Source organism: Rana temporaria, chromosome 11, assembly GCF_905171775.1.
Source record: "Rana temporaria chromosome 11, aRanTem1.1, whole genome shotgun sequence".
Classification (NCBI taxonomy): domain Eukaryota; kingdom Metazoa; phylum Chordata; class Amphibia; order Anura; family Ranidae; genus Rana; species Rana temporaria.
In genome coordinates this window covers 12,655,510-12,682,191 of record NC_053499.1, presented here as the reverse complement: position 1 = coordinate 12,682,191, position 26,682 = coordinate 12,655,510, and the positions used below count along the sequence as shown (strand labels likewise).

The 26,682-nt window shown below is 48.4% G+C and overlaps 1 protein-coding gene across 1 annotated transcript in view; it reads right to left on the bottom strand.

Annotated features, from left to right (window-relative positions):
• CD82 (CD82 molecule) overlaps nucleotides 1–21,514 on the bottom strand; it is a 120,468-nt gene extending 98,954 nt beyond the window's left edge. The window contains exon 1 of the mRNA XM_040328055.1: nucleotides 21,410–21,514. The gene's annotated coding sequence lies outside the window, so the exon portion shown is untranslated. The remainder of the gene's footprint in view (nucleotides 1–21,409) is intronic.
• Between the last annotated feature and the right edge of the window lie 5,168 nt (nucleotides 21,515–26,682).

The window sequence follows — 26,682 nt, the reverse complement described above, 5'->3', positions numbered from 1 at the left end:
GCAAGTGTCCATATATTTTAAAAGTCAGCAGCTGCAGTATTTGAAAAAATAAAAAATTTATAATAATAATAATAATAATAATAATAATAATAATAATAATGTGGAACTCCGCGTGTAGGGGCAGGTGTCCCAATACTTTTGAAATCTCTCCCCCCCCCCCCCCACCTCTCTGCCCCCCCTAGCTCTCTCTCCCCCCCACCTCTCTGCCCCCCCTAGCTCTCTCTCCCCCCCCAAGCTCTCTCTCCCCCCCCACCTCTCTGCCCCCCCTAGCTCTCTCTCTCTCCCCCCACCTCTCTGCCCCCCCTAGCTCTCTCTCTCTCCCCCCTCCTCTCCCCCCCCACCTCTCTGCCCCCCCTAGCTCTCTCTCTCTCCCCCCTCCCCCCCCCACCTCTTTGCCCCCCCTAGCTCTCTCTCCCCCCCACCTCTTTGCCCCCCCTAGCTCTCTCTCTCCCCCCCCCCCCACCTCTCCCCCCCTCCTCTCCCCCCCTCCTCTCTCCCCCCCCCACCTCTTTGCCCCCCCTAGCTCTCTCTCTCTCCCCCCCCACCTCTCTCCTCCCTCCCCCCCACCTCTCTCTCCCCCCCCACCTCTCTGCCCCCCCTAGCTCTCTCTCCCCCCCCCCCACCTCTTTGCCCCCACCTCTTTGCCCCCCCTAGCTCTCTCTCCCCCCCCCCCCCCCACCTCTTTGCCCCCCCTAGCTCTCTCTCCCCCCCCTACCTCTCTCTCTCCCCCCTTTTATTTAATTTTCCAGCCCTGACGAAGGAGGGAGCACCTGTCGAAACATGTTGGCGTCCTACCTTTACTAGAGAAAAGTAGCTGCGCTTAGGAACACTAAATGGAGATATGTAGCAGTATAAAATGTATAATCCAATATAGGAATAATTGTGTTTTTACAGAAACAAAATAAAGGGGGGTTGGAAGGAAGGTTTTGTCCTTATTAGAGAAACTCCAGCTCATTTCTCACCCGGTGCCCACAAAGGGAGGGATGGGGGAAATGTCCTCAGTGGGAACAAAGACCCTAATTAAAAAAAAAAAAAAAAAATTATAAAAAAAGGAGTTATAAAATGTTCTGCGCTCTATCCAAAGTTTTTTTAATTTAAAAAAGTTTTTTTTTTTATCTGAACTTCCACCGAAGGCTTCTTCTTCTCTTTCTTCGCACCAACAGGCTCATTACCAAGTCTTGTGTAATTTTAGTAAGTTCCTGGAAATGTCACTTGGAGGATTTTTGCGTGAGATTAGATTTACTCTAAAAATAGAGATTTTTTTTCTTCTAAAGTCCTGGGAAGGCTTATCCGTGACTAATGTATTCCTTACTGCCCTGACACAGCGGGGCCACGACACCGACTCATTAAGATCTCACTTGGCTGCTTAGATCCAGTCTGCACAGGCATGGGGGGGCCACACTGTACTAACAAAGTGCCGCAGTTATTGCAGGACCGCACGTTACCCCCCCCCCCCGCTGAGACCGGGAGACCCCCGCACTTGTGTCCTCTGACAGCCATTGTCTGGGCTAAGCCCTTGTTATCCTGGCGTTCCCTGCCCCTCCCCCATCTGGTTCCCATGCTGTTCCAGGCTTTGAGAGTGGGGGGTGGGGGGTGGGGGGGGATAGGACAGAGTATTCAAAATTCAGTCTGTGAATTACATTGAATGCTTAAGCTGGCCGAACACCAGTAGAGTTTTCTTAGTAGGGAAATTTAGAAAAAATAAATAAAAAATGTTCAGAGTATCCAATAGTATTGTCGATTCAACAAATTTCGTATGAAAACTTGGAGAATATTTTCTTTATTTGCCATGCTAAGGGCCCTTTCACACTGGTGCGTTTTTGCCGCCTTTTCGCGGTAAAAATAGTGCTATTAAAACGCTCATAAAACGTTCCCCATGCCCCTCTCCATTGAAATGAATTAAAAAACGCTGTAAAGACGCGGTAAAAACGGAGCGTTAAAATCGCGGTAAAACACCACGATTTTACCACGACTTTACCGCGTTTTTAATTCATTTCAATGGAGAGAAGCATGGGGGGCGTTTTAATAGCGCTATTTTTACCGCGAAAACGCGGGAAAAACGCACCAGTGTGAAAGGGCCCTAAATGTTTCGAATTCTGCTTCAGGATTTTAGAATGTACATGCGCATTGCAATAAATTCAAAGTCAAAATTTTGATTTGTGGCAAGAATTTTGATTTTTCCCCCCCCCCCCCATCCTCCTTTTTCGATTTCCTTGGCACTATGTGTTTTTTTTTTTTGGGAGCCGGTGTCCAAAATTTAACACCAATCATCCTAAGGTCTGTGGGCCTCATTAAGCACCCAAGTATCCTGTAGTGATGGCGCTATTGCACCAAAGTTGGGTATATACCAGTAGAAATGTAATTAAAAAAAAAATGAAATTTTAAATTTTTGAACATTTTTACATTTTTTTATTTTTACTTTTAATAGCAATTTTAAACAAAATTAAAAGGGGTCTACAGATACGTCTCTTTGCGCAGCCATGCCATTCTGCTGATGTAAATCTACAGGCGGGAGTCGGCAATGGTTAACAGAACTGAATTTATTGTACCTTGGGGGGGGGGGGGGGGGTGGGGTCACCTTGTATAAACAGCAAACTTGGTGCAAAGTTAAGCCCTGGAGGACAAGTAATTAAACTCTCACAAGGCTCCACTCACACTTGTGTGACTTGTCATGAAACTTTGGACATCAAAGTCGCAAGGCAAGTCATTCCCCATGCTTTCCAATGAGAACCATTCATACCTGTGCAACTTAAAATAGCTCATGAACTACTGTTGTCAAACTTTCATGCAACTTGAGAGTCATAGACTTCAAATGTTAACTAGAGATGTCCCGATACCAATACTAGTATCGGTACCGATACCGAGCATTTCCCCGAGTACTTGTACTCGGGGGAAATGCTCCGATGCCTCACCCGATACCTGGGCAGGCAGGGGAGTTGCAAGTGCTGTCTTTCCCCCCCGTGCTCCATGCGGTCTTCCCCCCCCCCCCCCCCATGTTGTCACTGCCTCGTGTTGTCTCTTCCCCGTGTTGTCTTTTGCCCCGTCCGTGCAGTCCCCTCTCCCCCCCCGTCCGTGCAGTCCCCTCTCCCCCCCCGTCCGTGCAGTCCCCTCTCCCCCCCCCGTCCGTGCAGTCCCCTCTCCCCCCCCCGTCCGTGCAGTCCCCCGTCCGTGCAGTCCCCTCTCCCCCCCCCGTCCGTGCAGTCCCCTCTCCCCCCCCGTCCGTGCAGTCCCCTCTCCCCCCCCCCCGTCCGTGCAGTCCCCTCTCCCCCCCCGTCCGTGCAGTCCCCTCTCCCCCCCCGTCCGTGCAGTCCTCTTCCCCCCTCAATTTTTCCGAATGGACAGAGTCAGTGATCACCGACTCTGTCCATTCATATAACTGAGCATCGTAACTTGTGTTTACAATGCTTCAGTTTATGAATGGAGAGGAGCTTCTCTCCATTCATTTCAGCTGAGTCTGCTGAGAAAGGGACTGGGGAATCTGTGTCCTTAGTCCCTTTCTCTGTCTTAAAGGGGAGATGTCAAAGGTCTGATAAGACCCCTGATATCTCTCCAAAGACCCCCAACAGGGCTAATTAAAAAAAAAAAAAAAAAAAAAAAAAAAAAAAATTGCAATAAATATAAAAAAAACAAACAAACACCACACACCGTCAATCCACCCCCCCCTAAAAATTTTTTTTAAAAAAAACACTGCCACTGTCGCATGACATAAAAAAAAAAAAAAGTATCGGTATCGGCGAGTGCTTGAAAAAAAAGTAGCGGTACTTGTACTCGGTCTCAAAAAAGAGACAACCCTAACGTTAACCCTTAAAAGTTGCATGAAAGAATTATACAATGAAACAGTTGTCAATTATCACTGGTCAGAGCCAAAGTTGCACTCCAAAGTCGGCGCACCTTTGGCGTTGTACGCGTGTGAATGGAGCCCGAGAGCTGCAATCCGCTTCCATGGGAAATAATTCGAGCCAACTCTGTAGATTTCTCAAAAAAGTGGGCTGAATTTGTTCATAAAAAGCACAAATTTTAACGGGCTACTGAGATTTATAAGAATGAACACCGTAGATTGCTGATCCAGGAGAATCGGATCGCTGTTGGGGGATTGGGAAGGAATTTTCTTCCTGTTGGATCGTGTTTTATAAGGATTTTTCTTCTGGTTTAGCTCCGAGTTTATGGTTCCGACGATGCAGGTTTTTTGTTTGTTTATCTTTTTTTTTTTATTTCAACCCCTGTAACTATGTACTGTATGTTGGCACCTGAGGACTTCACCAGCTGAACAATCAAAAGGATTGTAGAATGCGTGTCCAATTAAAAGCGCTTTCCCCAAACCAGTGCTGGAGTTATCGTCCTTGCCATTTATTCATAAACATGAATATTTAAAGTGGAGGTTCCCCCTAAAAAAAATTTCTAACAATACATTCAGAAGACGGATTACACTGCGGGTATGCTGTTTTTTTTTCGTACATACCTCGATATCGCCGTTTCATCCCTCGGCTTCCGGGTATGATTCTTGTGGGGCTGGGCGGTCCTAGTTGATTGACGTTCCTCCGACCGACGCATACTTGACATCACGACTTTCCGAAAGAAGCCGAACGACGCTGCGCAGGCGCCGTATAGTGAAAAAAAAAAAAAAAACAGCCTACCCGCAGTGTAATCAGTCTGAATGTATTGTTACAAAAAAAATTTAGGTGGAACCTCCACTTTAAGCAACTTGAACACTCTTGTTCAAGCCCTTCAGTTAGGAGCCTTAAAACACAGGGCCAGGTGACTTTCCTTTAGAACTTAGGAGGATGGACTGTAGCCATTGGTAGTAGAAAGTATCCTATCGTCAGTAGGAGGTATAGTGCCCCTTCCTTGGGGGATCCCAGGACCAGCAGTGCCCCTTCCTTGGGGGATCCCGGGACCAGCAGTGCCCCTTCCTTGGGGGATCCCGGGACCAGCAGCGCCCCTTCCTTGGGGGATCCCGGGACCAGCAGCGCCCCTTCCTTGGGGGATCCCGGGACCAGCAGCGCCCCTTCCTTGGGGGATCCCGGGACCAGCAGCGCCCCTTCCTTGGGGGGTCCCCAGGAGCAGCAGCGCCAATTCCTTGGGGGGGGGGGTCCCCAAGAGCAGCAGCGCCAATTCCTTGGGGGGGGGGGTCCCCGGGAGCAGACGTGTCCATGCAAGTGTCCCTCTGCTGTTGATCATGCAAGGATCAGTGCCCCATTGCAGTCAGTGGAAGGAATAGTACCCCTAGTTGGCTGTGCATGGGAAAAATTGTACCCTTTATTGGGGGACCGTGGGAGGAACTGTGCCCCTTCGTTGTCAGAAGGTATAGCGGCCCTTCGTTGGGGGATCCCGGAAGCAGCAGCACCCCTTCCTTGGGGGGGGGGGGGGTCCCAAGAGCAGCAGCGCCCCTTCCTTGGGGGGGTCCACGGGGGAGCAGAAGCGCCCCTTCCTTGGAGGTCCCAGGGAGCAGAAGCGCCCATTCCTTGGAGGTCCCCGGGAGCAGAAGCGCCCGTTTTCTAGGTGTCCATGCAAGTGTCCCTCTGCTGTTGATCGTGCAAGGATCAGTGCCCCATTGTTGTCAGTGGGGGGAATAGTACCCCTAGTTGGCTGTGCATGGGAAAAAAAAGTGTACCCCTTATTGGGGGACCATGGGAGGAATTGTGCCCCATCATTGGGAGTCCACGGGAGGAAAAATGTCCCATCATTGAGGTCGGTGGAAGGGATAGTTTCCGCATCATTGGTACCCCATCATTGGTGTCAGCCAGAGAAATAGTGCCCCATGGTTGGCATCAGAGGAATAGTGCCCCATGGTTGGGTCAGAGGAATAGTGCCCCATCATTGGTACTAGTAGGGAGAATAGTTCCCCAATGCTTAAAGTCGTGCAAACCAACGCAACAAACTTGCTGTGTGCAGTTTAGGGACGCTGCCTTAAGCCATCAAATTGTGCCTACAAATATGAATTACTTCTAATGTCTGTGCCCAGCCCCACCACCATAGTATACAAGAATAAAATCTGCACTTGTATATTGCTATTGTATGTAAATGCACAATGTCCCACCATGGCAGTATATACCAGTACACTGTGCCACCAATACCCAAAAAAGCTTGGCTCAGTCTGAGTCACCAGTCTCACCACCTCTCGATATATCGCCCTGTCTAGTTTTATACAATCAAATGGACAGATCACAGAAAACGTTGTAGATAGCTTGATACCGTCATCAGAATATCCTGCAAATAATGTTTTACCCGCCTTAGGGAGAGCGTCTATTTTCCACTCTGCTCCACTTTTAATGCAGATAATTATTCTGCCGAGCAAGTGAAGCACTCAGCCTGAAAATGGAAAAAAACATGTTTTAACCCCTTTATGACGCCCAGCCTTAGATCCAAGTACAGGTGAGCTGCTGGGCCTCCGAGCACAAGGAACACAGATTGAAATTGGGACTTTTACTGATTAAAACGACCTATGCAAGCCCAAGCCCCTATGCAAGCCCAAGCCCCTATGCAAGCCCAAGCCCCTATGCATGCCCAAGCCCTATGCATGCCCAAGCCCTATGCATGCCCAAGCCCTATGCATGCCCAAGCCCTATGCATGCCCAAGCCCTATGCATGCCCAAGCCCTATGCAAGCCCAAGCCCTATGCAAGCCCAAGCCCTATGCAAGCCCTATGCATGCCCAAGCCCAAGCCCTATGCAAGCCCAAGCCCTATGCAAGCCCAAGCCCTATGCAAGCCCAAGCCCTATGCAAGCCCTATGCAAGCCCAAGCCCTATGCAAGCCCAAGCCCTATGCAAGCCCAAGCCCTATGCAAGCCCAAGCCCTATGCAAGCCCAAGCCCTATGCAAGCCCAAGCCCTATGCATGCCCAAGCCCTATGCAAGCTTGTACTTGTAAATTTTATACTGATACTCATACAGAACGGACATGCATGGTGGGCTTCCCATGACCAGGCCGACACCAATAATCAGGATTGCATTACAATGAAGTGATCCAAAGGAGTTTTGGCCAACAGTAAGGGGAAGAAGCAACATGCAAAGTACAGCAATCCACGGCCACCAATCAGCACGCTTCCACTGTTCTCCCTGCTCTAAACCAGTGGTCTTCTCCAAACTGTAGATGCGACCCTTTGCTTGCCTCTATCCAGCCCTTGGGACACTTTTCTTCCACCCGACACCATTAATGGGGCGTTACTCCTCTCATTCATACCAATGATGGGGCTTTGTTTACTCCCACTGAGACCAGAGCATTTTCCATTTCTACTGGCCACAGTCCAGCACCCCCCCCCCCCCACCCAACCCCTAAAGGCTGAAGGACAGTATTGGGGGGGTCCCCAGAGCAGCAGTACCCCTTCCTTGTAGGGGGCTGGACCCCCAGAGCAGCAGTGCCCCTTCCTTGTAGGGGGCTGGACCCCCAGAGCAGCAGTGCCCCTTCCTTGTAGGGGGCTGGACCCCCAGAGCAGCAGTGCCCCTTCCTTGTAGGGGGCTGGACCCCCAGAGCAGCAGTGCCCCTTCCTTGAAGGGGGCTGGACCCCCAGAGCAGCAGTGCCCCTTCCTTGAAGGGGGCTGGACCCCCAGAGCAGCAGTGCCCCTTCCTTGAAGGGGGCTGGACCCCCAGAGCAGCAGTGCCCCTTCCTTGTAGGGGGCTGGACCCCCAGAGCAGCAGTGCCCCTTCCTTGTAGGGGGCTGGACCCCCAGAGCAGCAGTGCCCCTTCCCTGTAGGGGGGACCGCCAGAGCAGCAGTGCCCCTTCATTGTGGGGGGGGACCCCCAGAGCAGCAGTACCCCTTCCTTGTAGGGGGGGGACCCCCAGAGCAGCAGTGCCCCTTCATTGTGGCGGGGACCCCCAGAGCAGCAGTGCCCCTTCATTGTGGCGGGGACCCCCAGAGCAGCAGTGCCCCTTCATTGTGGGGGGGGACCCCCAGAGCAGCAGCACCCCTTCCTTGTGGGGGGACCCCCAGAGCAGCAGCGCCCCTTCCTTTGGGGGGGGGGGTCTCTGGGAGGTCCCAGGGACCCCCTCGAGCAGTGCTGCTTCACCTCTGGACTACAGAACCCTCAATCATGTTATTAAGAGGAGAAGGTTTTCTGTGGTCTTAGCACGCCTTCTGTTCTAGGGTGACAACGCTGTTCCTCCAAAAGATACATGTAAGTAGCGTTGATTGACAAACCTTCATTTTTTGTTGTGCGTTTACATGGATTTAAGTTGGAGACAGGGTTTCTCATATTTACTAAATCCATACAGAACAAGAAATAGCATGAAAATCTCCTCCAATGACAAGGGCAGAATGATGACTGATTACTACTATACCCGACCAACCTGCAGAAGAAATAAAATGCTCAACTTTTTTTCCCCATGGCCAATACATAGCAATTCCCGGATCTGTGCTCAAGCCATGGTGTACAGCCGATAATGGGAAAAACATCCTGCATGCGCGGTGTATCTTCACATAGAGATTCATGCGGGGTTAGGATAACAGCTCTGCACAATGAACCTGCTACAGAGGAGAGGTCGGCCCCTTTCCCCTTCCCTACCCCCGCTGTTCCTGGCTCCGACCGGAGGTGAAAAAAGAAAGTTCTGAGAGTCTCACCCCTTCTGCAGGATGGAAAACAAGATGGGGGGGGGGGGGTCAGCCAAAGCCACCATGGACAAGGGAGGAATAACAGCGCTTATATTCCTACCATATGTGCCAATTGTTAAAGTGTATCTACTGCAGAGCATAAAAGGGACAGAGCACCTAATATACAGTGCTGTTAGCATCAGGTCTCGTTCATGGTGGCTACAGATAAATGTGTACAACTTCTATACAGCAGAAGGCCATCTAAATGGGCTCTTAGAGCCCTGGAGCCCAACCTGCAGTGCCTTGGCAACTGATGGGCGTCCCTCGTACCCCAATGGTGCAAAGAGGGGCTGGTAATAGCAGTGATCTCTAACAGTCTCAGATTGCATACCCAGTGTTAGCATAGCCCCAGGTCTCCAATCTTCTCCTGTACGAGGATGGCTCCGGCAGTCTACTGAAGCAGTGAGACTCAACCTTTTTCAGACGTGGTACCCTGCCACTGACACCAACAATGGGGCGCAATTCCTGCCACCGACACCAACAATGGGGCGCAATTCCTGCCACCGACACCAACAATGGGGCGCAATTCCTGCCACCGACACCAACAATGGGGCGCAATTCCTGCCACCGACACCAACAATGGGGCGCAATTCCTGCCACCGACACCAACAATGGGGCGCAATTCCTGCCACCGACACCAACAATGGGGCGCAATTCCTGACACCAACAATGGGGCACAATTCCTGACACCAACAATGGGGCGCAATTCCTGACACCAACAATGGGGCGCAATTCCTGACACCAACAATGGGGCGCAATTCCTGACACCAACAATGGGGCGCAATTCCTGACACCAACAATGGGGCGCAATTCCTGACACCAACAATGGGGCGCAATTCCTGACACCAACAATGGGGCGCAATTCCTGACACCAACAATGGGGCGCAATTCCTGACACCAACAATGGGGCGCAATTCCTGACACCAACAATGGGGCGCAATTCCTGACACCAACAATGGGGCGCAATTCCTGACACCAACAATGGGGCGCAATTCCTGCCACTGACACCAACAATAGGGCGCAATTCCTGCCACTGAAACCAACAATGGGGCGCAATTCCTGCCACTGACACCAACAATGGGGCGCAATTCCTGCCACCAACAACGGGGCGCAATTCCTGCCACCAACAATGGGGCGCAATTCCTGCCACCAACAATGGGGCGCAATTCCTGCCACCAACAATGGGGCGCAATTCCTGCCACTGACACCAACAATGGGGCGCAATTCCTGCCACTGACACCAACAATGGGGCGCAATTCCTGCCACTGATGGGGAATTATTCCTTCCCCCAATACCAAAGATCTGGCATTATTTGCTTCCACTGGGCATAGTCCGGCCCCCCTAAAGCCTGAAGGATAGTAAACTGGCCCTTTCCTTAGAAAGTTTGGAGACCCCCTGGTCTATCTCATAAAATACATTTAGGTTTTTGGTTGTAACATGAGAAAATGTGGAAAATCTCAAGGGGTATGAATACTTTTTCAAGGCTCTGTATATGCCAATGCAGGTAGCATGCATTGCAGTAGCACGTGTTCCAGAATCGCGCCACACAGGCCTCAGAGTACTGGAGTAACCAATTCTCGAACAAAACCTGCCCATGTTCGCTCAGCCTAGCCGGAGATGATTGGGGGGGGGGGGGGGGGGGGTTCCCTATGAGCGCACACAATGGAGGCGTCATCTCTTATTATGATGAAGGTGTTTTCCCCATTAATGCTTCCTGAAAACTTTTTCTGCCGTCACTCTACTTCTAAAACACTTTCACATAATAGATTTCTCCGCCGGCTCTCTCTATTGCTGTTCATTTCCAGTCCCTCCGGGGAATACGTTACCAAGAAATGGGCGCTCGGGACGCGCGGCACTTACTAAACAAATACAAGTTTCCAGGCGCACAGCTGGGTCAGGAGCTTCGCTAGTCTCTGAGATAAGGGCCACAGATATTCATTACAGTTCCAGGCATTTATTTCACGCTCTGCATACTGTACACTCAAAGGAGCTTACAATCTAAGGTCCGTCTCACATGCATGGATCCATATACTAGGGCCAAATAATCCACCAGCATATCCAGGGGGCGTCGGGAGGGACGGGGTTGGGGGGCTGGTGCCCCGAATGTGTCCCCGAAAAAAGTGCGACTAAAAGTGGCCGAGTGCGATAGCAGGTCCCGCCTTCTGGAGTCTGCAGCGCCAATGTCAGGACCGCAGGACATGTGACGTCCATCATAGCCTGCAGGTTCCAGAAGGCGGGGTTTACAAATGCGGCCGCCGCCGCGCCACATCCCCGCTCTGGTGGGCGGCTCTCCTCTCCTCGGCTCCTTTGACGACTGACTGACTGCCTGCTCCCTGCTGTGACCGCATACCACAGCTGAGCTGAGGTAGGTCAGAGGGTGTATGCAAGTCATTGTCAGTAGGTCAGGCAGGTCAGTGTCAGGCAGGTCAGTATAGGCAGGTCAGTGTATGTAGGTCAGTATCAGGCAGGTCAGGCCGGTCAGTGTACATAGGTCAGTGTCAGGCAGGTCAGTGTATGTAGGTCAGTGTCAGGCAGGTCAGTGTATGTAGGTCAGTGTCAGGCAGGTCAGTGTATCTAGGTCAGTATCAGGCAGGTCAGTGTATGCAGGTCAGTGTATGTAGGTCAGTATCAGGCAGGTCAGTGTATGAAGGTCAGGCAGGTCAGTGTATGAAGGTCAGTGTCAGGCAGGTCAGTGTCAGGCAGGTCAGTGTCAGGCAGGTCAGTGTAGGTAGGTCAGTGTAGGTAGGTCAGTGTAGGTAGGTCAGTGTCAGGCAGGTCAGTGTCAGGCAGGTCAGTGTCAGGCAGGTCAGTGTCAGGCAGGTCAGTGTCAGGCAGGTCAGTGTATGTAGGTCAGGCAGGTCAGTGTATGAAGGTCAGTGTCAGGCAGGTCAGTGTCAGGCAGGTCAGACAGGTCAGTGTATGAAGGTCAGTGTCAGGCCAGTCAGTGTCAGGCAGGTCAGTGTATGTAGGTCAGTGTCAGGCAGGTCAGTGTATGTAGGTCAGTATCAGGCAGGTCAGTGTATGAAGGTCAGGCAGGTCAGTGTATGAAGGTCAGGCAGGTCAGTGTATGAAGGTCAGGCAGGTCGGTGTATGAAGGTCAGGCAGGTCGGTGTATGAAGGTCAGGCAGGTCGGTGTATGAAGGTCAGGCAGGTCAGTGTATGAAGGTCAGGCAGGTCAGTGTATGAAGGTCAGGCAGGTCAGTGTATGAAGGTCAGGCAGGTCAGTGTCAGGCAGGTCAGTGTATGTAGGTCAGTGTCAGGCAGGTCAGTGTATGTAGGTCAGTGTCAGGCAGGTCAGTGTATGAAGGTCAGTGTCAGGCAGGTCAGTGTATGAAGGTCAGTGTCAGGCAGGTCAGTGTATGAAGGTCAGTGTCAGGCAGGTCAGTGTATGAAGGTCAGTGTCAGGCAGGTCAGTGTATGCAGGTCAGTTTAGTGGTTAGCATTGATGGGCACTGGCAAGTCACACAACCCCACCACCCAGCCCAAAAAAAAAAAAGCCACGCCATATACAACACGTGAACTTGTCTTGCATACAAAACGGCAAAGAATTGTCAGCCAACAAACACGAAACTACGTTGTTTTCAGCTCTTTAGTGCCACCCTTTGGGCACCTTCTGCTATTGTCGGGTTATGGTGGGCATTGCTTCTCATGTGTGTTTGTACTTTGGATTTTTTTCCTAGACGGACTTGTGTACACATGATTGGATAATCCGACATCACACAGAGTGGCCCCGAACCTGGTCTTCTGGGGTTCCTCGGTGGCTGTCTCGGCTTCTCCCCACAAGAGCTAACCCCTTTCATGGGAAGCTCTCTCCCAAGGGGGTTAAATTGCGGGCGCACTCGTATAGCCGCCGACTGTATCACTTGTCCCCGCCCCCTGGTGGGCGCGTCATTGGATGCGATTGACAGCAGCGCGGGCCAATGGCTGCGCTGCTATCAATCTATCCAATCAATGGCCAGATTCCGTGGAGAAGACGACGTCGGGGGACGCGCACAGCAGGTGCTCAGGTAAGTAAAACGGGGGGCTGGGGCCCGTCATTGGCAGGTGTGCATGAAGGTAAAAAAACACGAACCTTTAAGACTAGACGTCCAGAGCACCTCACCCCCCTTACATCAGCTGTCAAGAGGCCCGAGCCCCCCCCCCCCCTCCTCATCAGAAGTCAAGAGTCCCCCAACCTCCCTTACATCATATTACATATGTGCTGCTCCTGGAAGAAGCAAAGGGCAGAACTGAGAAGCAGAAAGTGCAGGGTCTGGAGGAGGACCAGTTGCAGGAGTCTGGTGAATGTTGAGATGAGGGGGTGCTGCAGCTCCATAGAGAGGCTCAGGATCTGTAGAGGGAGTTCTGTCCTCCTCTCTGTTGTTGCCGCCAACTGTTAAGACGGGGGGGGGGGGGGCAGCGGCAAGCCTCCTTACAGCTGCACATAGAAGTGCAGGATCTGGCAGAGGAGTGCTGAACTCCTCCCTGTTGCCGACTACCACGATAAGGTGGGGGCGGAGACAAAGGGTGTGCCGCAGCTGGAGAGGTGTGAGGGCCACAAACACATATGGCAGACACCAACGCAGTGCACTGGTGTGAAGTGAAGCGATAGGACAGAAGGGAAATTGCCGTGTCTATGTGTTGGGTCTGTGTTGTGCAATGGGTGCCCAACGGGGCGGGCGGGAACGAGATCGGTTAATTGACTTTTACAGTTCAACACCTCCTCGAGCAGGATTCACATTTTTAGTTGGAGCGGAGTTCCCCTTAGTAATGTTTGTAAAGTGTGCCAGGGCTGATAAAACTCCCCTTGGAGTTTCCAATGTTGCCTTTATTACAAGTTAATGTTTAAGTCGTTGTGTACCTAATAATGCGGAGAGGCAGGTCAAAGGTGGGCAAAGTTACATAGAAAATAAAAAAAGCTTCCCATGGGTAAACTAGGAGAGGCTAGATGGCTCTAATCACGCCCTCGGGTGTAATTCAGGTGACTGGCGCCCAAAAATGGACTGGACTCCTGAATAGGGAGTGCCAGCAGCGACCATAGATAGATGCATGCATCTATCTATCTATGGCAGTGGTTCTCAACCTGGGGTCGGGACCCCCTTTGGGGGTCGAATTGCAATTTGCCAGGGGTCACCGAATCCTGGGCTGTTCCTGAAGCCCGCACCACTCTCCTAGCCTTTTTGCGACTGAGCCAGAAACACAGTGAGTAACACTACCTGTGATTATAGTTGCCATTAAAAGTCCCCACTACAGTTCTCAGATCAGCAGATGACCTTGATCAAGAGCACCTAAGTTGGCTGATCAGAACTCCCCCCAACATTGCCACTGATCCCAACTCCCTGCCAGCACTGCCACCGATCCCACCCCTCACCAGCACTGACACTGATCCCAGCACTGCCACTGATCCCACCCCTCACCAGCACTGCCACCGATCCCACCCCTCACCAGCACTGCCACCGATCCCACCCCTCACCAGCACTGACACTGATCCCAGCACTGCCACTGATCCCACCCCTCACCAGCACTGCCACCGATCCCACCCCTCACCAGCACTGCCACCGATCCCACCCCTCACCAGCACCGACACTGATCCCACCCCTCACCAGCACCGACACTGATCCCAGCACTGCCACTGATTCCACCCCTCACCAGCACTGCCACCGATCCCACCCCTCACCAGCACTGCCACCGATCCCACCCCTCACCAGCACCGACACTGATCCCACCCCTCACCAGCACTGCCGCTCATCTCCTTCCCTCCACCAAGGAGTAAAGAGAAGAAATACAAATAGAGAATACATGGAAAGGAGAGAAAAGGAGAGAAAAAGAGGGAGGAACAAAGAAAAAAGGGAGAGAAAGAATAGGATGGGGAGAAAAAAAAAAAACAAGAACAAATCCCCTAATTAGGAAGATGTCCGCTCATAACCTGTCCTGAAGACACAGGAGGGAAAGAACATCTTTACATGGGTTCGAAGGCTGGCCAGAGATTATGCAAAATTTTACTTTCAACTACAGGTTGAAGGAAAGAAAATTGCTTGAGGTTTCTCCACTACCGGGATGCAACCCATCGGCACCAGCGGCTACCGGGATGCAACCCATCGGCACCAGCGGCTACCGGGATGCAACCCATCGGCACCAGCGGCTATCAGGTTCCAACGATCGCCAGCAGCGGCTATCAGGTTCCAACGATCGCCAGCAGCGGCTATCAGGTTCCAACGATCGCCAGCAGCGGCTATCAGGTTCCAACGATCGCCACCTGCGGCTATCAGGATACAACGATCACCACCAGCGGCTGATCACTTAAAAAAAAAAAACAGGCTGGTTGTACTAAAGATGATTAATAGATCACAACCAAAACCAGCCTGCCCATAGATGAATCAAAATGTATCCAGTTCCAGCTGAACCAGTCCAATTTCGATCCGTTCATGGCTGGCTTAAGCCTTCTACACTCGGCTCAAAGCTGAACATTTTTTTTTTTTTTTACTTTTGCTTAGAAGAGTTTCATTTCAACTCATCCAACCAGTTCCTGCATCAGATTAACAACAACTGTTATCTCCTCTCTGGAATTGCTCATAACAATGTCTTGGAAGTTCCCCGAGCAGAGCCGAGCAGAGCCGAGCAGAGCACAGCAGAGCCGAGCAGAGCACAGCAGAGCCGAGCAGAGCACAGCAGAGCCGAGCAGAGCACAGCAGAGCCGAGCAGAGCACAGCAGAGCCGAGCAGCTGAAAATCTCTACAGCTCAGTGACGGATTGCAGAATGAAAAAGGAAACAGCCGCTTTCCCCGGGATGGATTCCAGCTGCACCTGTGTAATCAGACGCCATTCTGGAAAAAGGGGCGGGACCACAGGTGAGCTTCTCCCAGGTAAACAAGAGAGGGCCGCGCCGCCGTAATACAAGGTCAACCGGGCGAGCGACAAGAAGGGATTTGTTGGTGAAGCTTGAAAGGGGTCAGGAAGAGTTTAATCTCTAAATAGATAGAAGAAGATACTTTGAAAATAATTCACTTAATGTTTTTTTTTTGTTTTCTTGGCTTTTTGGAAATCGGCAGAAGACAAAGATCACAAAAATGTAGATTATAAAAGAGCAAATAATATCCTCAAAAATTTAATATTATACATATAGAAACCGATATCTCACGTTGTACACGCAGGTCAGAGCAAGATGTTCCACTCGCCGACCATCTCCTGTACTGTGCCCCGCTGTCCGACCATCTCCCGTACCGTGCCCTGCTCGCCAACCATCTCCCGTACCCTGCCCCGATCATCTCCCGTACCGTGCCCTGCTCGCCAACCATGTCTCGTACCGTCACCGGCTCGCCAACCATCTGCCGTAGCGTGCCCCACTCTCCGACCAATCACTCGTAGCGTGCCCCACTCTCCGACCAATCACTCGTAGCGTGCCCCACTCTCCGACCAATCACTCGTAGCGTGCCCCACTCTCCGACCAATCACTCGTAGCGTGCCCCACTCTCCGACCAATCACTCGTAGCGTGCCCCACCCTCCGACCAATCACTCGTAGCGTGCCCCACTCTCCGACCAATCACTCGTAGCGTGCCCCACTCTCCGACCAATCACTCGTAGCGTGCCCCACTCTCCGACCAATCACTCGTAGCGCGCCCCACTCTCCGACCAATCACTCGTAGCGCGCCCCACTCTCCGACCAATCACTCGTAGCGCGCCCCACTCTCCGACCAATCACTCGTAGCGCGCCCCACTCTCCGACCAATCACTCGTAGCGCGCCCCACTCTCCGACCAATCACTCGTAGCGCGCCCCACTCTCCGACCAATCACTCGTAGCGCGCCCCACTCTCCGACCAATCACTCGTAGCGTGCCCCACTCTCCGACCAATCACTCGTAGCGTGCCCCACTCTCCGACCATCCCCCTTACCGTGCCCTGCTCAGACCATCTCCCGTGCCGTGCCCTGCTCGCCAACCATCTCCCGTACCGTGACCCGCTCGCAAACCATCTCCCGTGCCGTGACCCGCTCGCAAACCATCTCCCGTACCGTGACCCGCTCTCTGACCATCTCCTGTACCGTGCCCCGATCTCCAACCATCTCCCGTACCCTGCCCCACACTCTGACCAATCACTCGTAGCGTGCCCCACTCGGACCATCCCCCTTACTGTGTCCTGCTCAGACCATCTCCCAAACCGTGACCCGCTTTCCGACCATCTCTGTACCGTGACCCGCTCGCCGACCATCTCCCGTACCGTGCCCCGCTCGCAGACCATCTCCCGTACCGTGCCCCGCTCGCCAACCACATTAGTTACACAGGTTCTGTGGCCAATTAAGGTGGTAATTAAACTCACACGGTGCCTTTTCTGCCCCGCTCTCTGACCATCTCCCGTACCGCGCCCGCAGTCTCTGACAAATGTCTGTAGCAATATATTTATGATACATTAAGTGTGGCCCCCCGGGAGGAATTTAGGACCCCCACTAGTCTAAGCAAGAGGGTGGGTCAAAATAGGGGCGGAAATGGTTCCAACCAAAGAAAAATCCAAAGATGAGAAGTGAAATTCCAGATTTGGGTGGAGCGACCTTCTAATCTCGGCACACATGGAGTATCCACTATGGAATCCTGGAATGTGTCCACCTGCTATAATTAAGTCTTCCATAACGCTGACTTATCAGCCCACAATCTCTCCGCTGTTATTAGGAAAAACAAAAAGTATATGAAGAGTGTTTACCGAACCTGGAGGAGGATCCGGAGTACAGAGTCATCCCATGAAGGGAGAGGTCTGGAATCTCCACTATGTGCTGCGGATGGCTCCCACCAGACCAACGGGGCCCCAAGCCAGGATGTACGCGTTGCGTTCTTCTCACGTGTGACGGGGTCATGGCAGTCACATGTTCTGTATACAACCCCCCCCCCCCCATCAACCCTCCGAGAGTCATAAAATAATGCAATGTTCTGTATATACAGCTCAGTATACAGCGCCTTGAAAAAGTATTCATACCCCTTGACATTCTCCACATTTTCTCATGTTACAACCAAAAACGTAAATGTATTTTATTGGGATTTTATGTGATGGACCAACACAAAGTGTCACATAATTGTGAAGTGGAAGGAAAATTATAAATGTTTTTCAATTTTTTTTACAAATATGTGACAAGTGTGGGGGGGGGGGGGACATTTGTATTTAGCCCCCTTTACTCTGATAACTAAAATCTAGTGGAACCAATTGCCTTCAGAAACCACCTAATTAGTAAATAGAGTCCACCTCTGTGTAATTTAATCTCAGTATAAATACAGCTGTTCTGTGAAGCCCTCAGAGGTTTGTTAGAGAACCTCATTGAACAAACAGCATCATGAAGGCCAAGGAACACACCAGACAGGTCAGGGATAAAGTAGTGGAGAAGTATAAAGCAGGGTTGGGTTATAAAAAAAAATCTCCCAAGCTTTGAACATCTCACAGAGCTTCTGTTCAATCCATCATCGGAAAATGGAAAGAGTATGGCACAACTGCAAACCTACCAAGACACGGCCGTCCACCTAAACTGACCGGGCCGGGCAAGGAGAGCATTGTGACGGGAGTAGATCTCAGTATACAGTTACGGGTGCAGATCTCTGTATCTAGAGATCAGTGACGGGTGAGGATCTCTGTATATAGAGATCAGTGACGGGTGAGGATCTCTGTATCTAGAGATCAGTGACGGGTGCGGATCTCTGTATCTAGAGATCAGTGACGGGTGCGGATCTCTGTATCTAGAGATCAGTGACGGGTGCGGATCTCTGTATCTAGAGATCAGTGACGGGTGCGGATCTCTGTATCTAGAGATCAGTGACGGGTGAGGATCTCTGTATCTAGAGATCAGTGACGGGTGAGGATCTCTGTATCTAGAGATCAGTGACGGGTGCAGATCTCTGTATATAGAGATCAGTGACGGGTGAGGATCTCTGTATCTAGAGATCAGTGACGGGTGAGGATCTCTGTATCTAGAGATCAGTGACGGGTGAGGATCTCTGTATCTAGAGATCAGTGACGGGTGCGGATCTCTGTATCTAGAGATCAGTGACGGGTGCGGATCTCTGTATCTAGAGATCAGTGACGGGTGAGGATCTCTGTATATAGAGATCAGTGACGGGTGCGGATCTCTGTATATAGAGATCAGTGACGGGTGCGGATCTCTGTATCTAGAGATCAGTGACGGGTGCGGATCTCTGTATCTAGAGATCAGTGACGGGTGCGGATCTCTGTATCTAGAGATCAGTGACGGGTGCGGATCTCTGTATCTAGAGATCAGTGACGGGTGAGGATCTCTGTATCTAGAGATCAGTGACGGGTGAGGATCTCTGTATCTAGAGATCAGTGACGGGTGCGGATCTCTGTATCTAGAGATCAGTGACGGGTGCGGATCTCTGTATCTAGAGATCAGTGACGGGTGCGGATCTCTGTATCTAGAGATCAGTGACGGGTGCGGATCTCTGTATCTAGAGATCAGTGACGGGTGCGGATCTCTGTATCTAGAGATCAGTGACGGGTGCGGATCTCTGTATCTAGAGATCAGTGACGGGTGCGGATCTCTGTATCTAGAGATCAGTGACGGGTGCGGATCTCTGTATCTAGAGATCAGTGACGGGTGCGGATCTCTGTATCTAGAGATCAGTGACGGGTGCGGATCTCTGTATCTAGAGATCAGTGACGGGTGCGGATCTCTGTATCTAGAGATCAGTGACGGGTGCGGATCTCTGTATCTAGAGATCAGTGACGGGTGCGGATCTCTGTATCTAGAGATCAGTGACGGGTGCGGATCTCTGTATCTAGAGATCAGTGACGGGTGCGGATCTCTGTATCTAGAGATCAGTGACGGGTGCGGATCTCTGTATCTAGAGATCAGTGACGGGTGCGGATCTCTGTATCTAGAGATCAGTGACGGGTGCGGATCTCTGTATCTAGAGATCAGTGACGGGTGCGGATCTCTGTATCTAGAGATCAGTGACGGGTGCAGATCTCTGTATCTAGAGATCAGTGACGGGTGCGGATCTCTGTATCTAGAGATCAGTGACGGGTGCGGATCTCTGTATCTAGAGATCAGCGACGGGTGCGGATCTCTGTATATAGAGATCAGCGACGGGTGCAGATCTCTGTATCTAGAGAGATCAGTGACGGGTGCAGATCTCTGTATCTAGAGATCAGTGACGGGTGCAGATCTCTGTATCTAGAGAGATCAGTGACGGGTGCAGATCTCTGTATCTAGAGATCAGTGACGGGTGCAGATCTCTGTATCTAGAGAGATCAGTGACGGGTGCAGATCTCTGTATCTAGAGATCAGTGACGGGTGCAGATCTCTGTGTATAGAGATCAGTGACGGGTGCAGATCTCTGTGTATAGAGATCAGTGACGGGTGCAGATCTCTGTGTATAGAGATCAGTGACGGGTGCGGATCTCTGTATATAGAGATCAGTGACGGGTGCAGATCTCTGTATGTAGAGATCAGTGACGGGTGCGGATCTCTGTATCTAGAGATCAGTGACGGGTGCGGATCTCTGTATATAGAGATCAGTATACACAGTACGGTGGAGTTCAGTTACATGATCACATATGATGACACACACAGAGTAGATGACACACGGCTCAGTCACATGATACACATCACACTATTTATACTAATTATATACAATAATCACACAGTCCCGGGATCACATCCCCATGTAGTGTAGGGAGCACACAGTATATATAGTCAGTGTACAGAGAGTGGCTCGGGATACCCATGTAGTGTAGGGAGCACACAGTATATACAGTCAGCGTACAGAGTGTGGCTCGGGATCCCCATGTAGTGTAGGGAGCACACAGTATATACAGTCAGCGTACGGAGTGTGGCTCGGGATCCCCATGTAGTGTAGGGAGCACACAGTATATACAGTCAGCGTACGGAGTGTGGCTCGGGATCCCCATGTAGTGTAGGGAGCACACAGTATATACAGTCAGTGTACAGAGTGTGGCTCGGGATCCCCATGTAGTGTAGGGAGCACACAGTATATACAGTCAGTGTACAGAGTGTGGCTCGGGATCCCCATGTAGTGTAGGGAGCACACAGTATATACAGTCAGTGTACAGAGTGTGGCTCGGGATCCCCATGTAGTGTAGGGAGCACACAGTATATACAGTCAGTGTACAGAGTGTGGCTCGGGATCCCCATGTAGTGTAGGGAGCACACAGTATATACAGTCAGTGTACAGAGTGTGGCTCGGGGTCCCCATGTAGTGTAGGGAGCACACAGTATATACAGTCAGTGTACAGAGTGTGGCTCGGGGTCCCCGTGTAGGGAGCACACAGTATATAGTCAGTGTACAGAGTGTGGCTCGGGGTCCCCATGTAGTGTAGGGAGCACACAGTATATACAGTCAGCGTACAGAGTGTGGCTTGGGATCCCCATGTAGCACAGTGTAGGGAGCGCACAGTATATGATATAAACAGTCAGTGTGGCTCAGGATCCCCATGTAGTGTAGGGAGCACACAGTATATACAGTCAGTGTACAGAGTGTGGCTCAGGATCCCCATGTAGCACAGGGTAGGGAGCACACAGTATATACTATATACAGTCAGTGTACAGAGTGTGGCTCGGAATCCCCATGTAGTGTAGGGAGCACACAGTATATACAGTCAGTGTACGGAGTGTGGCTCGGGGTCCCCATGTAGTGTAGGGAGCACACAGTAAGCGTACAGAGTGTGGCTCGGGATCCCCATGTAGCACAGTGTAGAGCACACAGTCCAGTAGTGTAGACGTGTCTCTGATCCCCGGATACACACAATGTATATACAATGTATCAGAGGAGGAAGTTCCGTTCTCTCCTCCCCTGTGGTGGGATCGGGGGGGTCCCCGGAGGGTGAAGTTACCTGGGTGTTTCGGTGTTCGGGGTCCCCGGGTCGGATCGGTGTGTCGGAGCTCCGCTCGGTAAGAGGACAGAAGACGATCTGAGAGCCAAACTTCCCGACTCTCCCCCGACAAAGAGCCGAGCCGGGGGCGCCCTCTACTGACACCGTGTGGCCTTGTCTGAGAATGACATGCTGCTTTCACTTATTTATAGACAGTAGTATTACTTTATTATATCATACTATATATTGCTACCATACTATACTAATTTACATTATGTTACAACATAATAAACTATACTATATAATCATACATTATATTATACTATATTATTCTACAATATAATTTACTAAAATATATTATACTATATTATATTATACTTTATTATATTACACGATATTATACTACAAAATATTAAATTTTATCATATTGAATTATATTACAATATATTATACTATATTATTTTACTTTTTATGTTATACTATATTAGATTTATTTTTTGTATATTATACTATATTATATTACTTTATATTGTAATATTATATTACATTTTTGTATATTATACTATATTATATTACAATATAATTTACTAAAATATATTATACTATACTATATTATTTTATACTTTATTATATTACATTATATTATACTACAAAATATTACATTTTATCATATTAAATTATATTACAATATATTATACTATATTATTTTACTTTTTATGTTATACTATATTAGATTTATTTTTTGTATATTATACTATATTATATTAAAATATAATTTACTAACATATATTATACTATACTATATTATTTTATACTTTATTATATTACAATATAATTTACTAACATATACTATAGTATATTATTTTATACTTTATTATATTACACTACTACATAATATTACATTTTATCATATTAAATTATATTACAATATATTATACTATACTATATTATGTTACTTTATATTGTAATATTATATTACATTTTTTTTATATTATACTATATTATATTACAATATAATTTACTAACATATATTATACTATACTATATTATTTTATACTTTATTATATTACACTACTACACAATATTACATTTTATCATATTAAATTATATTACAATATATTAAGCTATACTATATTATGTTACTTTATATTATACTATATTATATCAAATTTTTTATATCATACTATATTATATTAAAATGTACTACTATATATTATACTATATAATAATATAATATATTGTATTTTATTATAATATATTATATTGCATTTTTTTTTTATATTACAATATATCATTCCATATTATTAAGGCTACTTTTACACTGAACACCACTCCCGCGCTAGCGGTAAAGCACTGCTTGTTTTAGCCGCGCTTTACTTACCGGCGCCGTGCGGGTGGGATCGGGGCGCTTTTAACCCAAAAAAGAAGGAGTTATAGCGGGATTCCACCCCCAATTTTTTTTTTAAAAGTCAGCAGCTACTAACAGTGTAGCTGCTGACTCAAAATAAGAACACTTACCTGTCCTAGGCGCCTGCGATGATGGGCCCCCGACGTCGATCGCTTGGTCCTGGCGCCTCCATCCGGACTAAGGGAAACAGGCTTCACTGCCTGTTTCCTACTGCGCATGCGCGACTCGCACGGCTGCCTCCTGTGATACACACAGTTCCCAGAAGGCAGCGCGCCCCCTTCACCAGAAGTCACAGCAACGGAAGACGAGGAAGAAGTCGACCGCGGTGGAGGAAGAGGCAGAAGAGCTACTTCCGCATAGCAACAGCCCTTTCTGGTGAGTATACATTTTTTTTTCTATATTTTTTAGATTTTTGGTAAAAAAAATAAAAATCTGGGTGGAACTCCACTTTAACAAGGGATTAAAAGTGCCCGAAAAGTGTCGGTGCCAAAGCACTTTGCAGGCACTTTAGTAGCGCTTCCTGTTGATTTCAATGGTAGGGGCTGTGGAGGAGGGGTGTATACAGCGCTCCCGCACCGCCCCAAAGATGCTGCTTGCAGAACTTTTTTTCCCGTCCAGCAAGCGCACCGCACTCAGGCTTTCACACCTGGAAGGCTTGAGAGGCGCTTTTCAGGCGCTTTACAGGCGCTTTTTTTTGCGCTAAAACACCTAAAAAAACACGCCCCAGTGTGAAAGGGATCTTAATGCTACATTAAATGATACACTATGGGCCAGATTCAGGTACAAATGCGGCGGCGTAATGTATCGTCTTTACGTTACACCGCCGCAAGTTTTTCTCGTAAGTCCTTGATCCACAAAGCACTTGAGTATAAACTTGCGGCGGAGTAACGTAAAGACGTCCGGCGCAAGCCCCGCCTAATTCAAATGGGGCGTGTACCATTTAAATTAGGCGCGCTCCCGCGCCGAACGTTCTGCGCATCCCCCGTTAGTAAATTTCCCAACGTGCTTTCTACTGATACGCCGGCGTACTTTCAAATTTGCCACGTCGTATCTTTATTTTGAATTCTCAAACAAAGATACGACGGCATTTGGCTAAGATGGCTTCGTACGCCTTCGGATCTTCGGATCTTAGGATGCAATACTTCGGCGCCCGCTGGGTGGAGTTTGCGTCGTTTTCCGCGTCGGGTATGCTAATTAGCTGTTTACGGCGATCCACAAAGCTACGCGCGCTCGTCGCATTCTAGCCATGTTAAAGTATGGCCGTCGTTCCCGCGTCAAATTTTGAATTTTTTTTTTTTTTTTGCGTAAGTTGTACGGGAGTAGGAAAGGACGTAACGCACGTCGCCGTTCAAAAAATTACGTTGTGAGATGTCATTTCGCGCAAAGCACGGCGGGAAATTACAAAACGGAGCATGCGCAGTACGTTCCGCGCGGGAACGCGCCTAATTTAAATGATACACTCCCCATTTGAATTAGGCGGGCTTGCGCCGGATGGATTTACGTTACGCCGCCGCACGTTTACAGGCAAGTGCTTTGTGAATTAAGCACTTGCGCTGAAAACTTGCGTCGGTGTAACGTAAATGGGATACGTTACGCCACCGGAATTCTACGTGAATCTGGCCCTGTGTTCCTAGGCTTGTTTAGCCTTGATGTTCCACCCATAATCCCCATGTAAAAAAAAATATTCTACATATATTTTTATCAGAAATAGGTAAAATATGCTCCTTGGAATGTATAGCCATGATATTCCCCCCATAATCCCCAATACAGAAAAATAATTATACACAAATACCTATCAGAAACTAGTCAAATGCATTACATAGGCTGTGTATACATGATATTCCACCAATAATCCCCTTGTGGAAAAGTAATTACTATTATTGTACAGATACACGTATATAACTGCTTCTTGCAACATAGTATCAAGCACTGTAGGAAGGAATAGCATTACCATATATGTGTGTATAAAGTACACTGACATCTAGTGAGAGTTTTGAGCATTGCAGCCAATAATCAAGTCATCCCAACATGCAGTTAAGTGCGTCCCTATATTATAATACATAATATTATACTATATTTTGCTATGTTACATTATATTATATTATATTTTATCCTAGAAATTTGCATAAATTCAATTAGCACTTGCCTAGACAGGTGTTGTCAGTCAAACAGTCTATAAAATTCAATGAGGCCCAGGGGCGGATCCAGAGTCTAGTCTCGGGAGGGGCACTGCCAGAAAATAAGGTGTACCTGTACGCCATATTGTGCAATAGCCAGCAAAGGCACACGTGATGATTGGCCAGAGGGGGAGCCAATCAGCGGGTCCAGCAGACGTGATGTTCGCCGGCAGGGCCGCCATCAGGGGGGTACAGGCAGAAAACCTGTAAGGGGCCCGGATGGCAACCCCTTTTAATATATTTTTATTTTATTTTTTATTAAAGGGCCCAGAGGTATACATATATATATATATATTTTTCTTATTATTATTAAAGGGCCCAGAGGTCCCAAGGGCCCGGGATGGCAACCCCCCTTTTTTATATAAAAATTTTAAAAAAAATGTATATATTTTTTTCTTTCTTTTTCTTTTTATTTATTTATATATATATATATATATTATTATTATTATTATTATTATTATTATTATTATTAAAGGGTTCAGAGGTCCCCATGTGGCAACCCCCCCCTTTTTTAATTTTGTATAAATGTTTATTTTTTTATATATGTTTTTTAATTTATTTTTTATTAAAGGGCCCAGAGGTTTATTTATTTTTTATTTTTTATTCTTTCTTTTTATTTATTTTTATATATATATATATATATATATATATATATATATATATATATATATATATATATATATATTATTAAAGGGCTCAGAGGTCCCCAGGGCCCCATGTGGCAACCCCCCCCCCCCCCGTTTTTATTTATTTTTTATAAATGTTTATTTTTTTATATATTTTTTTTAATTTATTTTTTATTAAAGGGCCCAGAGGTTTATTTATTTTTTATTTTTATTAAAGGGCCCAGAGGTCCAGGATGGCAACCCCCCTTTTTTTGTAATTTCCTTTTATAATTTTTTTTTTCATTTTATATATATAATTTTTTTTCATTTTTTTTTTTATTAAAGGGCACAGAGGTCCCCAGGGCCCCGGATAACAACCCCCCTTTTTTAAAAAAAAAATATATATATATATTTTTTTTATATATATTTTTTATTTCTTTTTGTTTCTTTTTATCAAAAGGCCCAGAGTTTCCCAGGGCCCCCGGACGGCTACTCTCTTTTTTTCCCTCAATTTGCGGCAGCTCCCCCGAATCTCAATTTCAGATGGCAGCATTGCTTTCAATGGATAAAAAATGTGTATTGAAAATGCAATCTGCACCTGGATTATGAAACCTGCACAGGTGTGAACGAGGCCCCACCCACCTACCCATCACAAAATATCAGTGGTGCTTTGTTTTAGTCAAAACAGAAGAAAAATCACCAAATGAACCGAAAACCTGTCTGTGTCCAGATCTGTCGGGTTTCTTTATATTATCGGATCTGCGTGGCTTGTTGCAGATCTATCCAGTTTCTTGGGTCACCGATCACCCGATCAAGCCATGATGACAATGTCAGCAAGTCTGAACCAACAAAAGCAAATTCCAGTGCAGGAGCACACATACCTGAGAGCGGCTTATTGATGACATCATAGTGGCCACTCCATGAAGACATCATCCTATCACCTGCAAACTTTCAGGTATTGATATCTGTCTTTGATTCGTAAACATGGGAGACTAAATCCGATCGTGTGTACGCAAAACTCCAAAGTACAAACACGCATGCTCAGAAGCAATGCTCACCATAACACAACATTAGCAGACGTTGCCCAAAGGGTGAAAAACCACG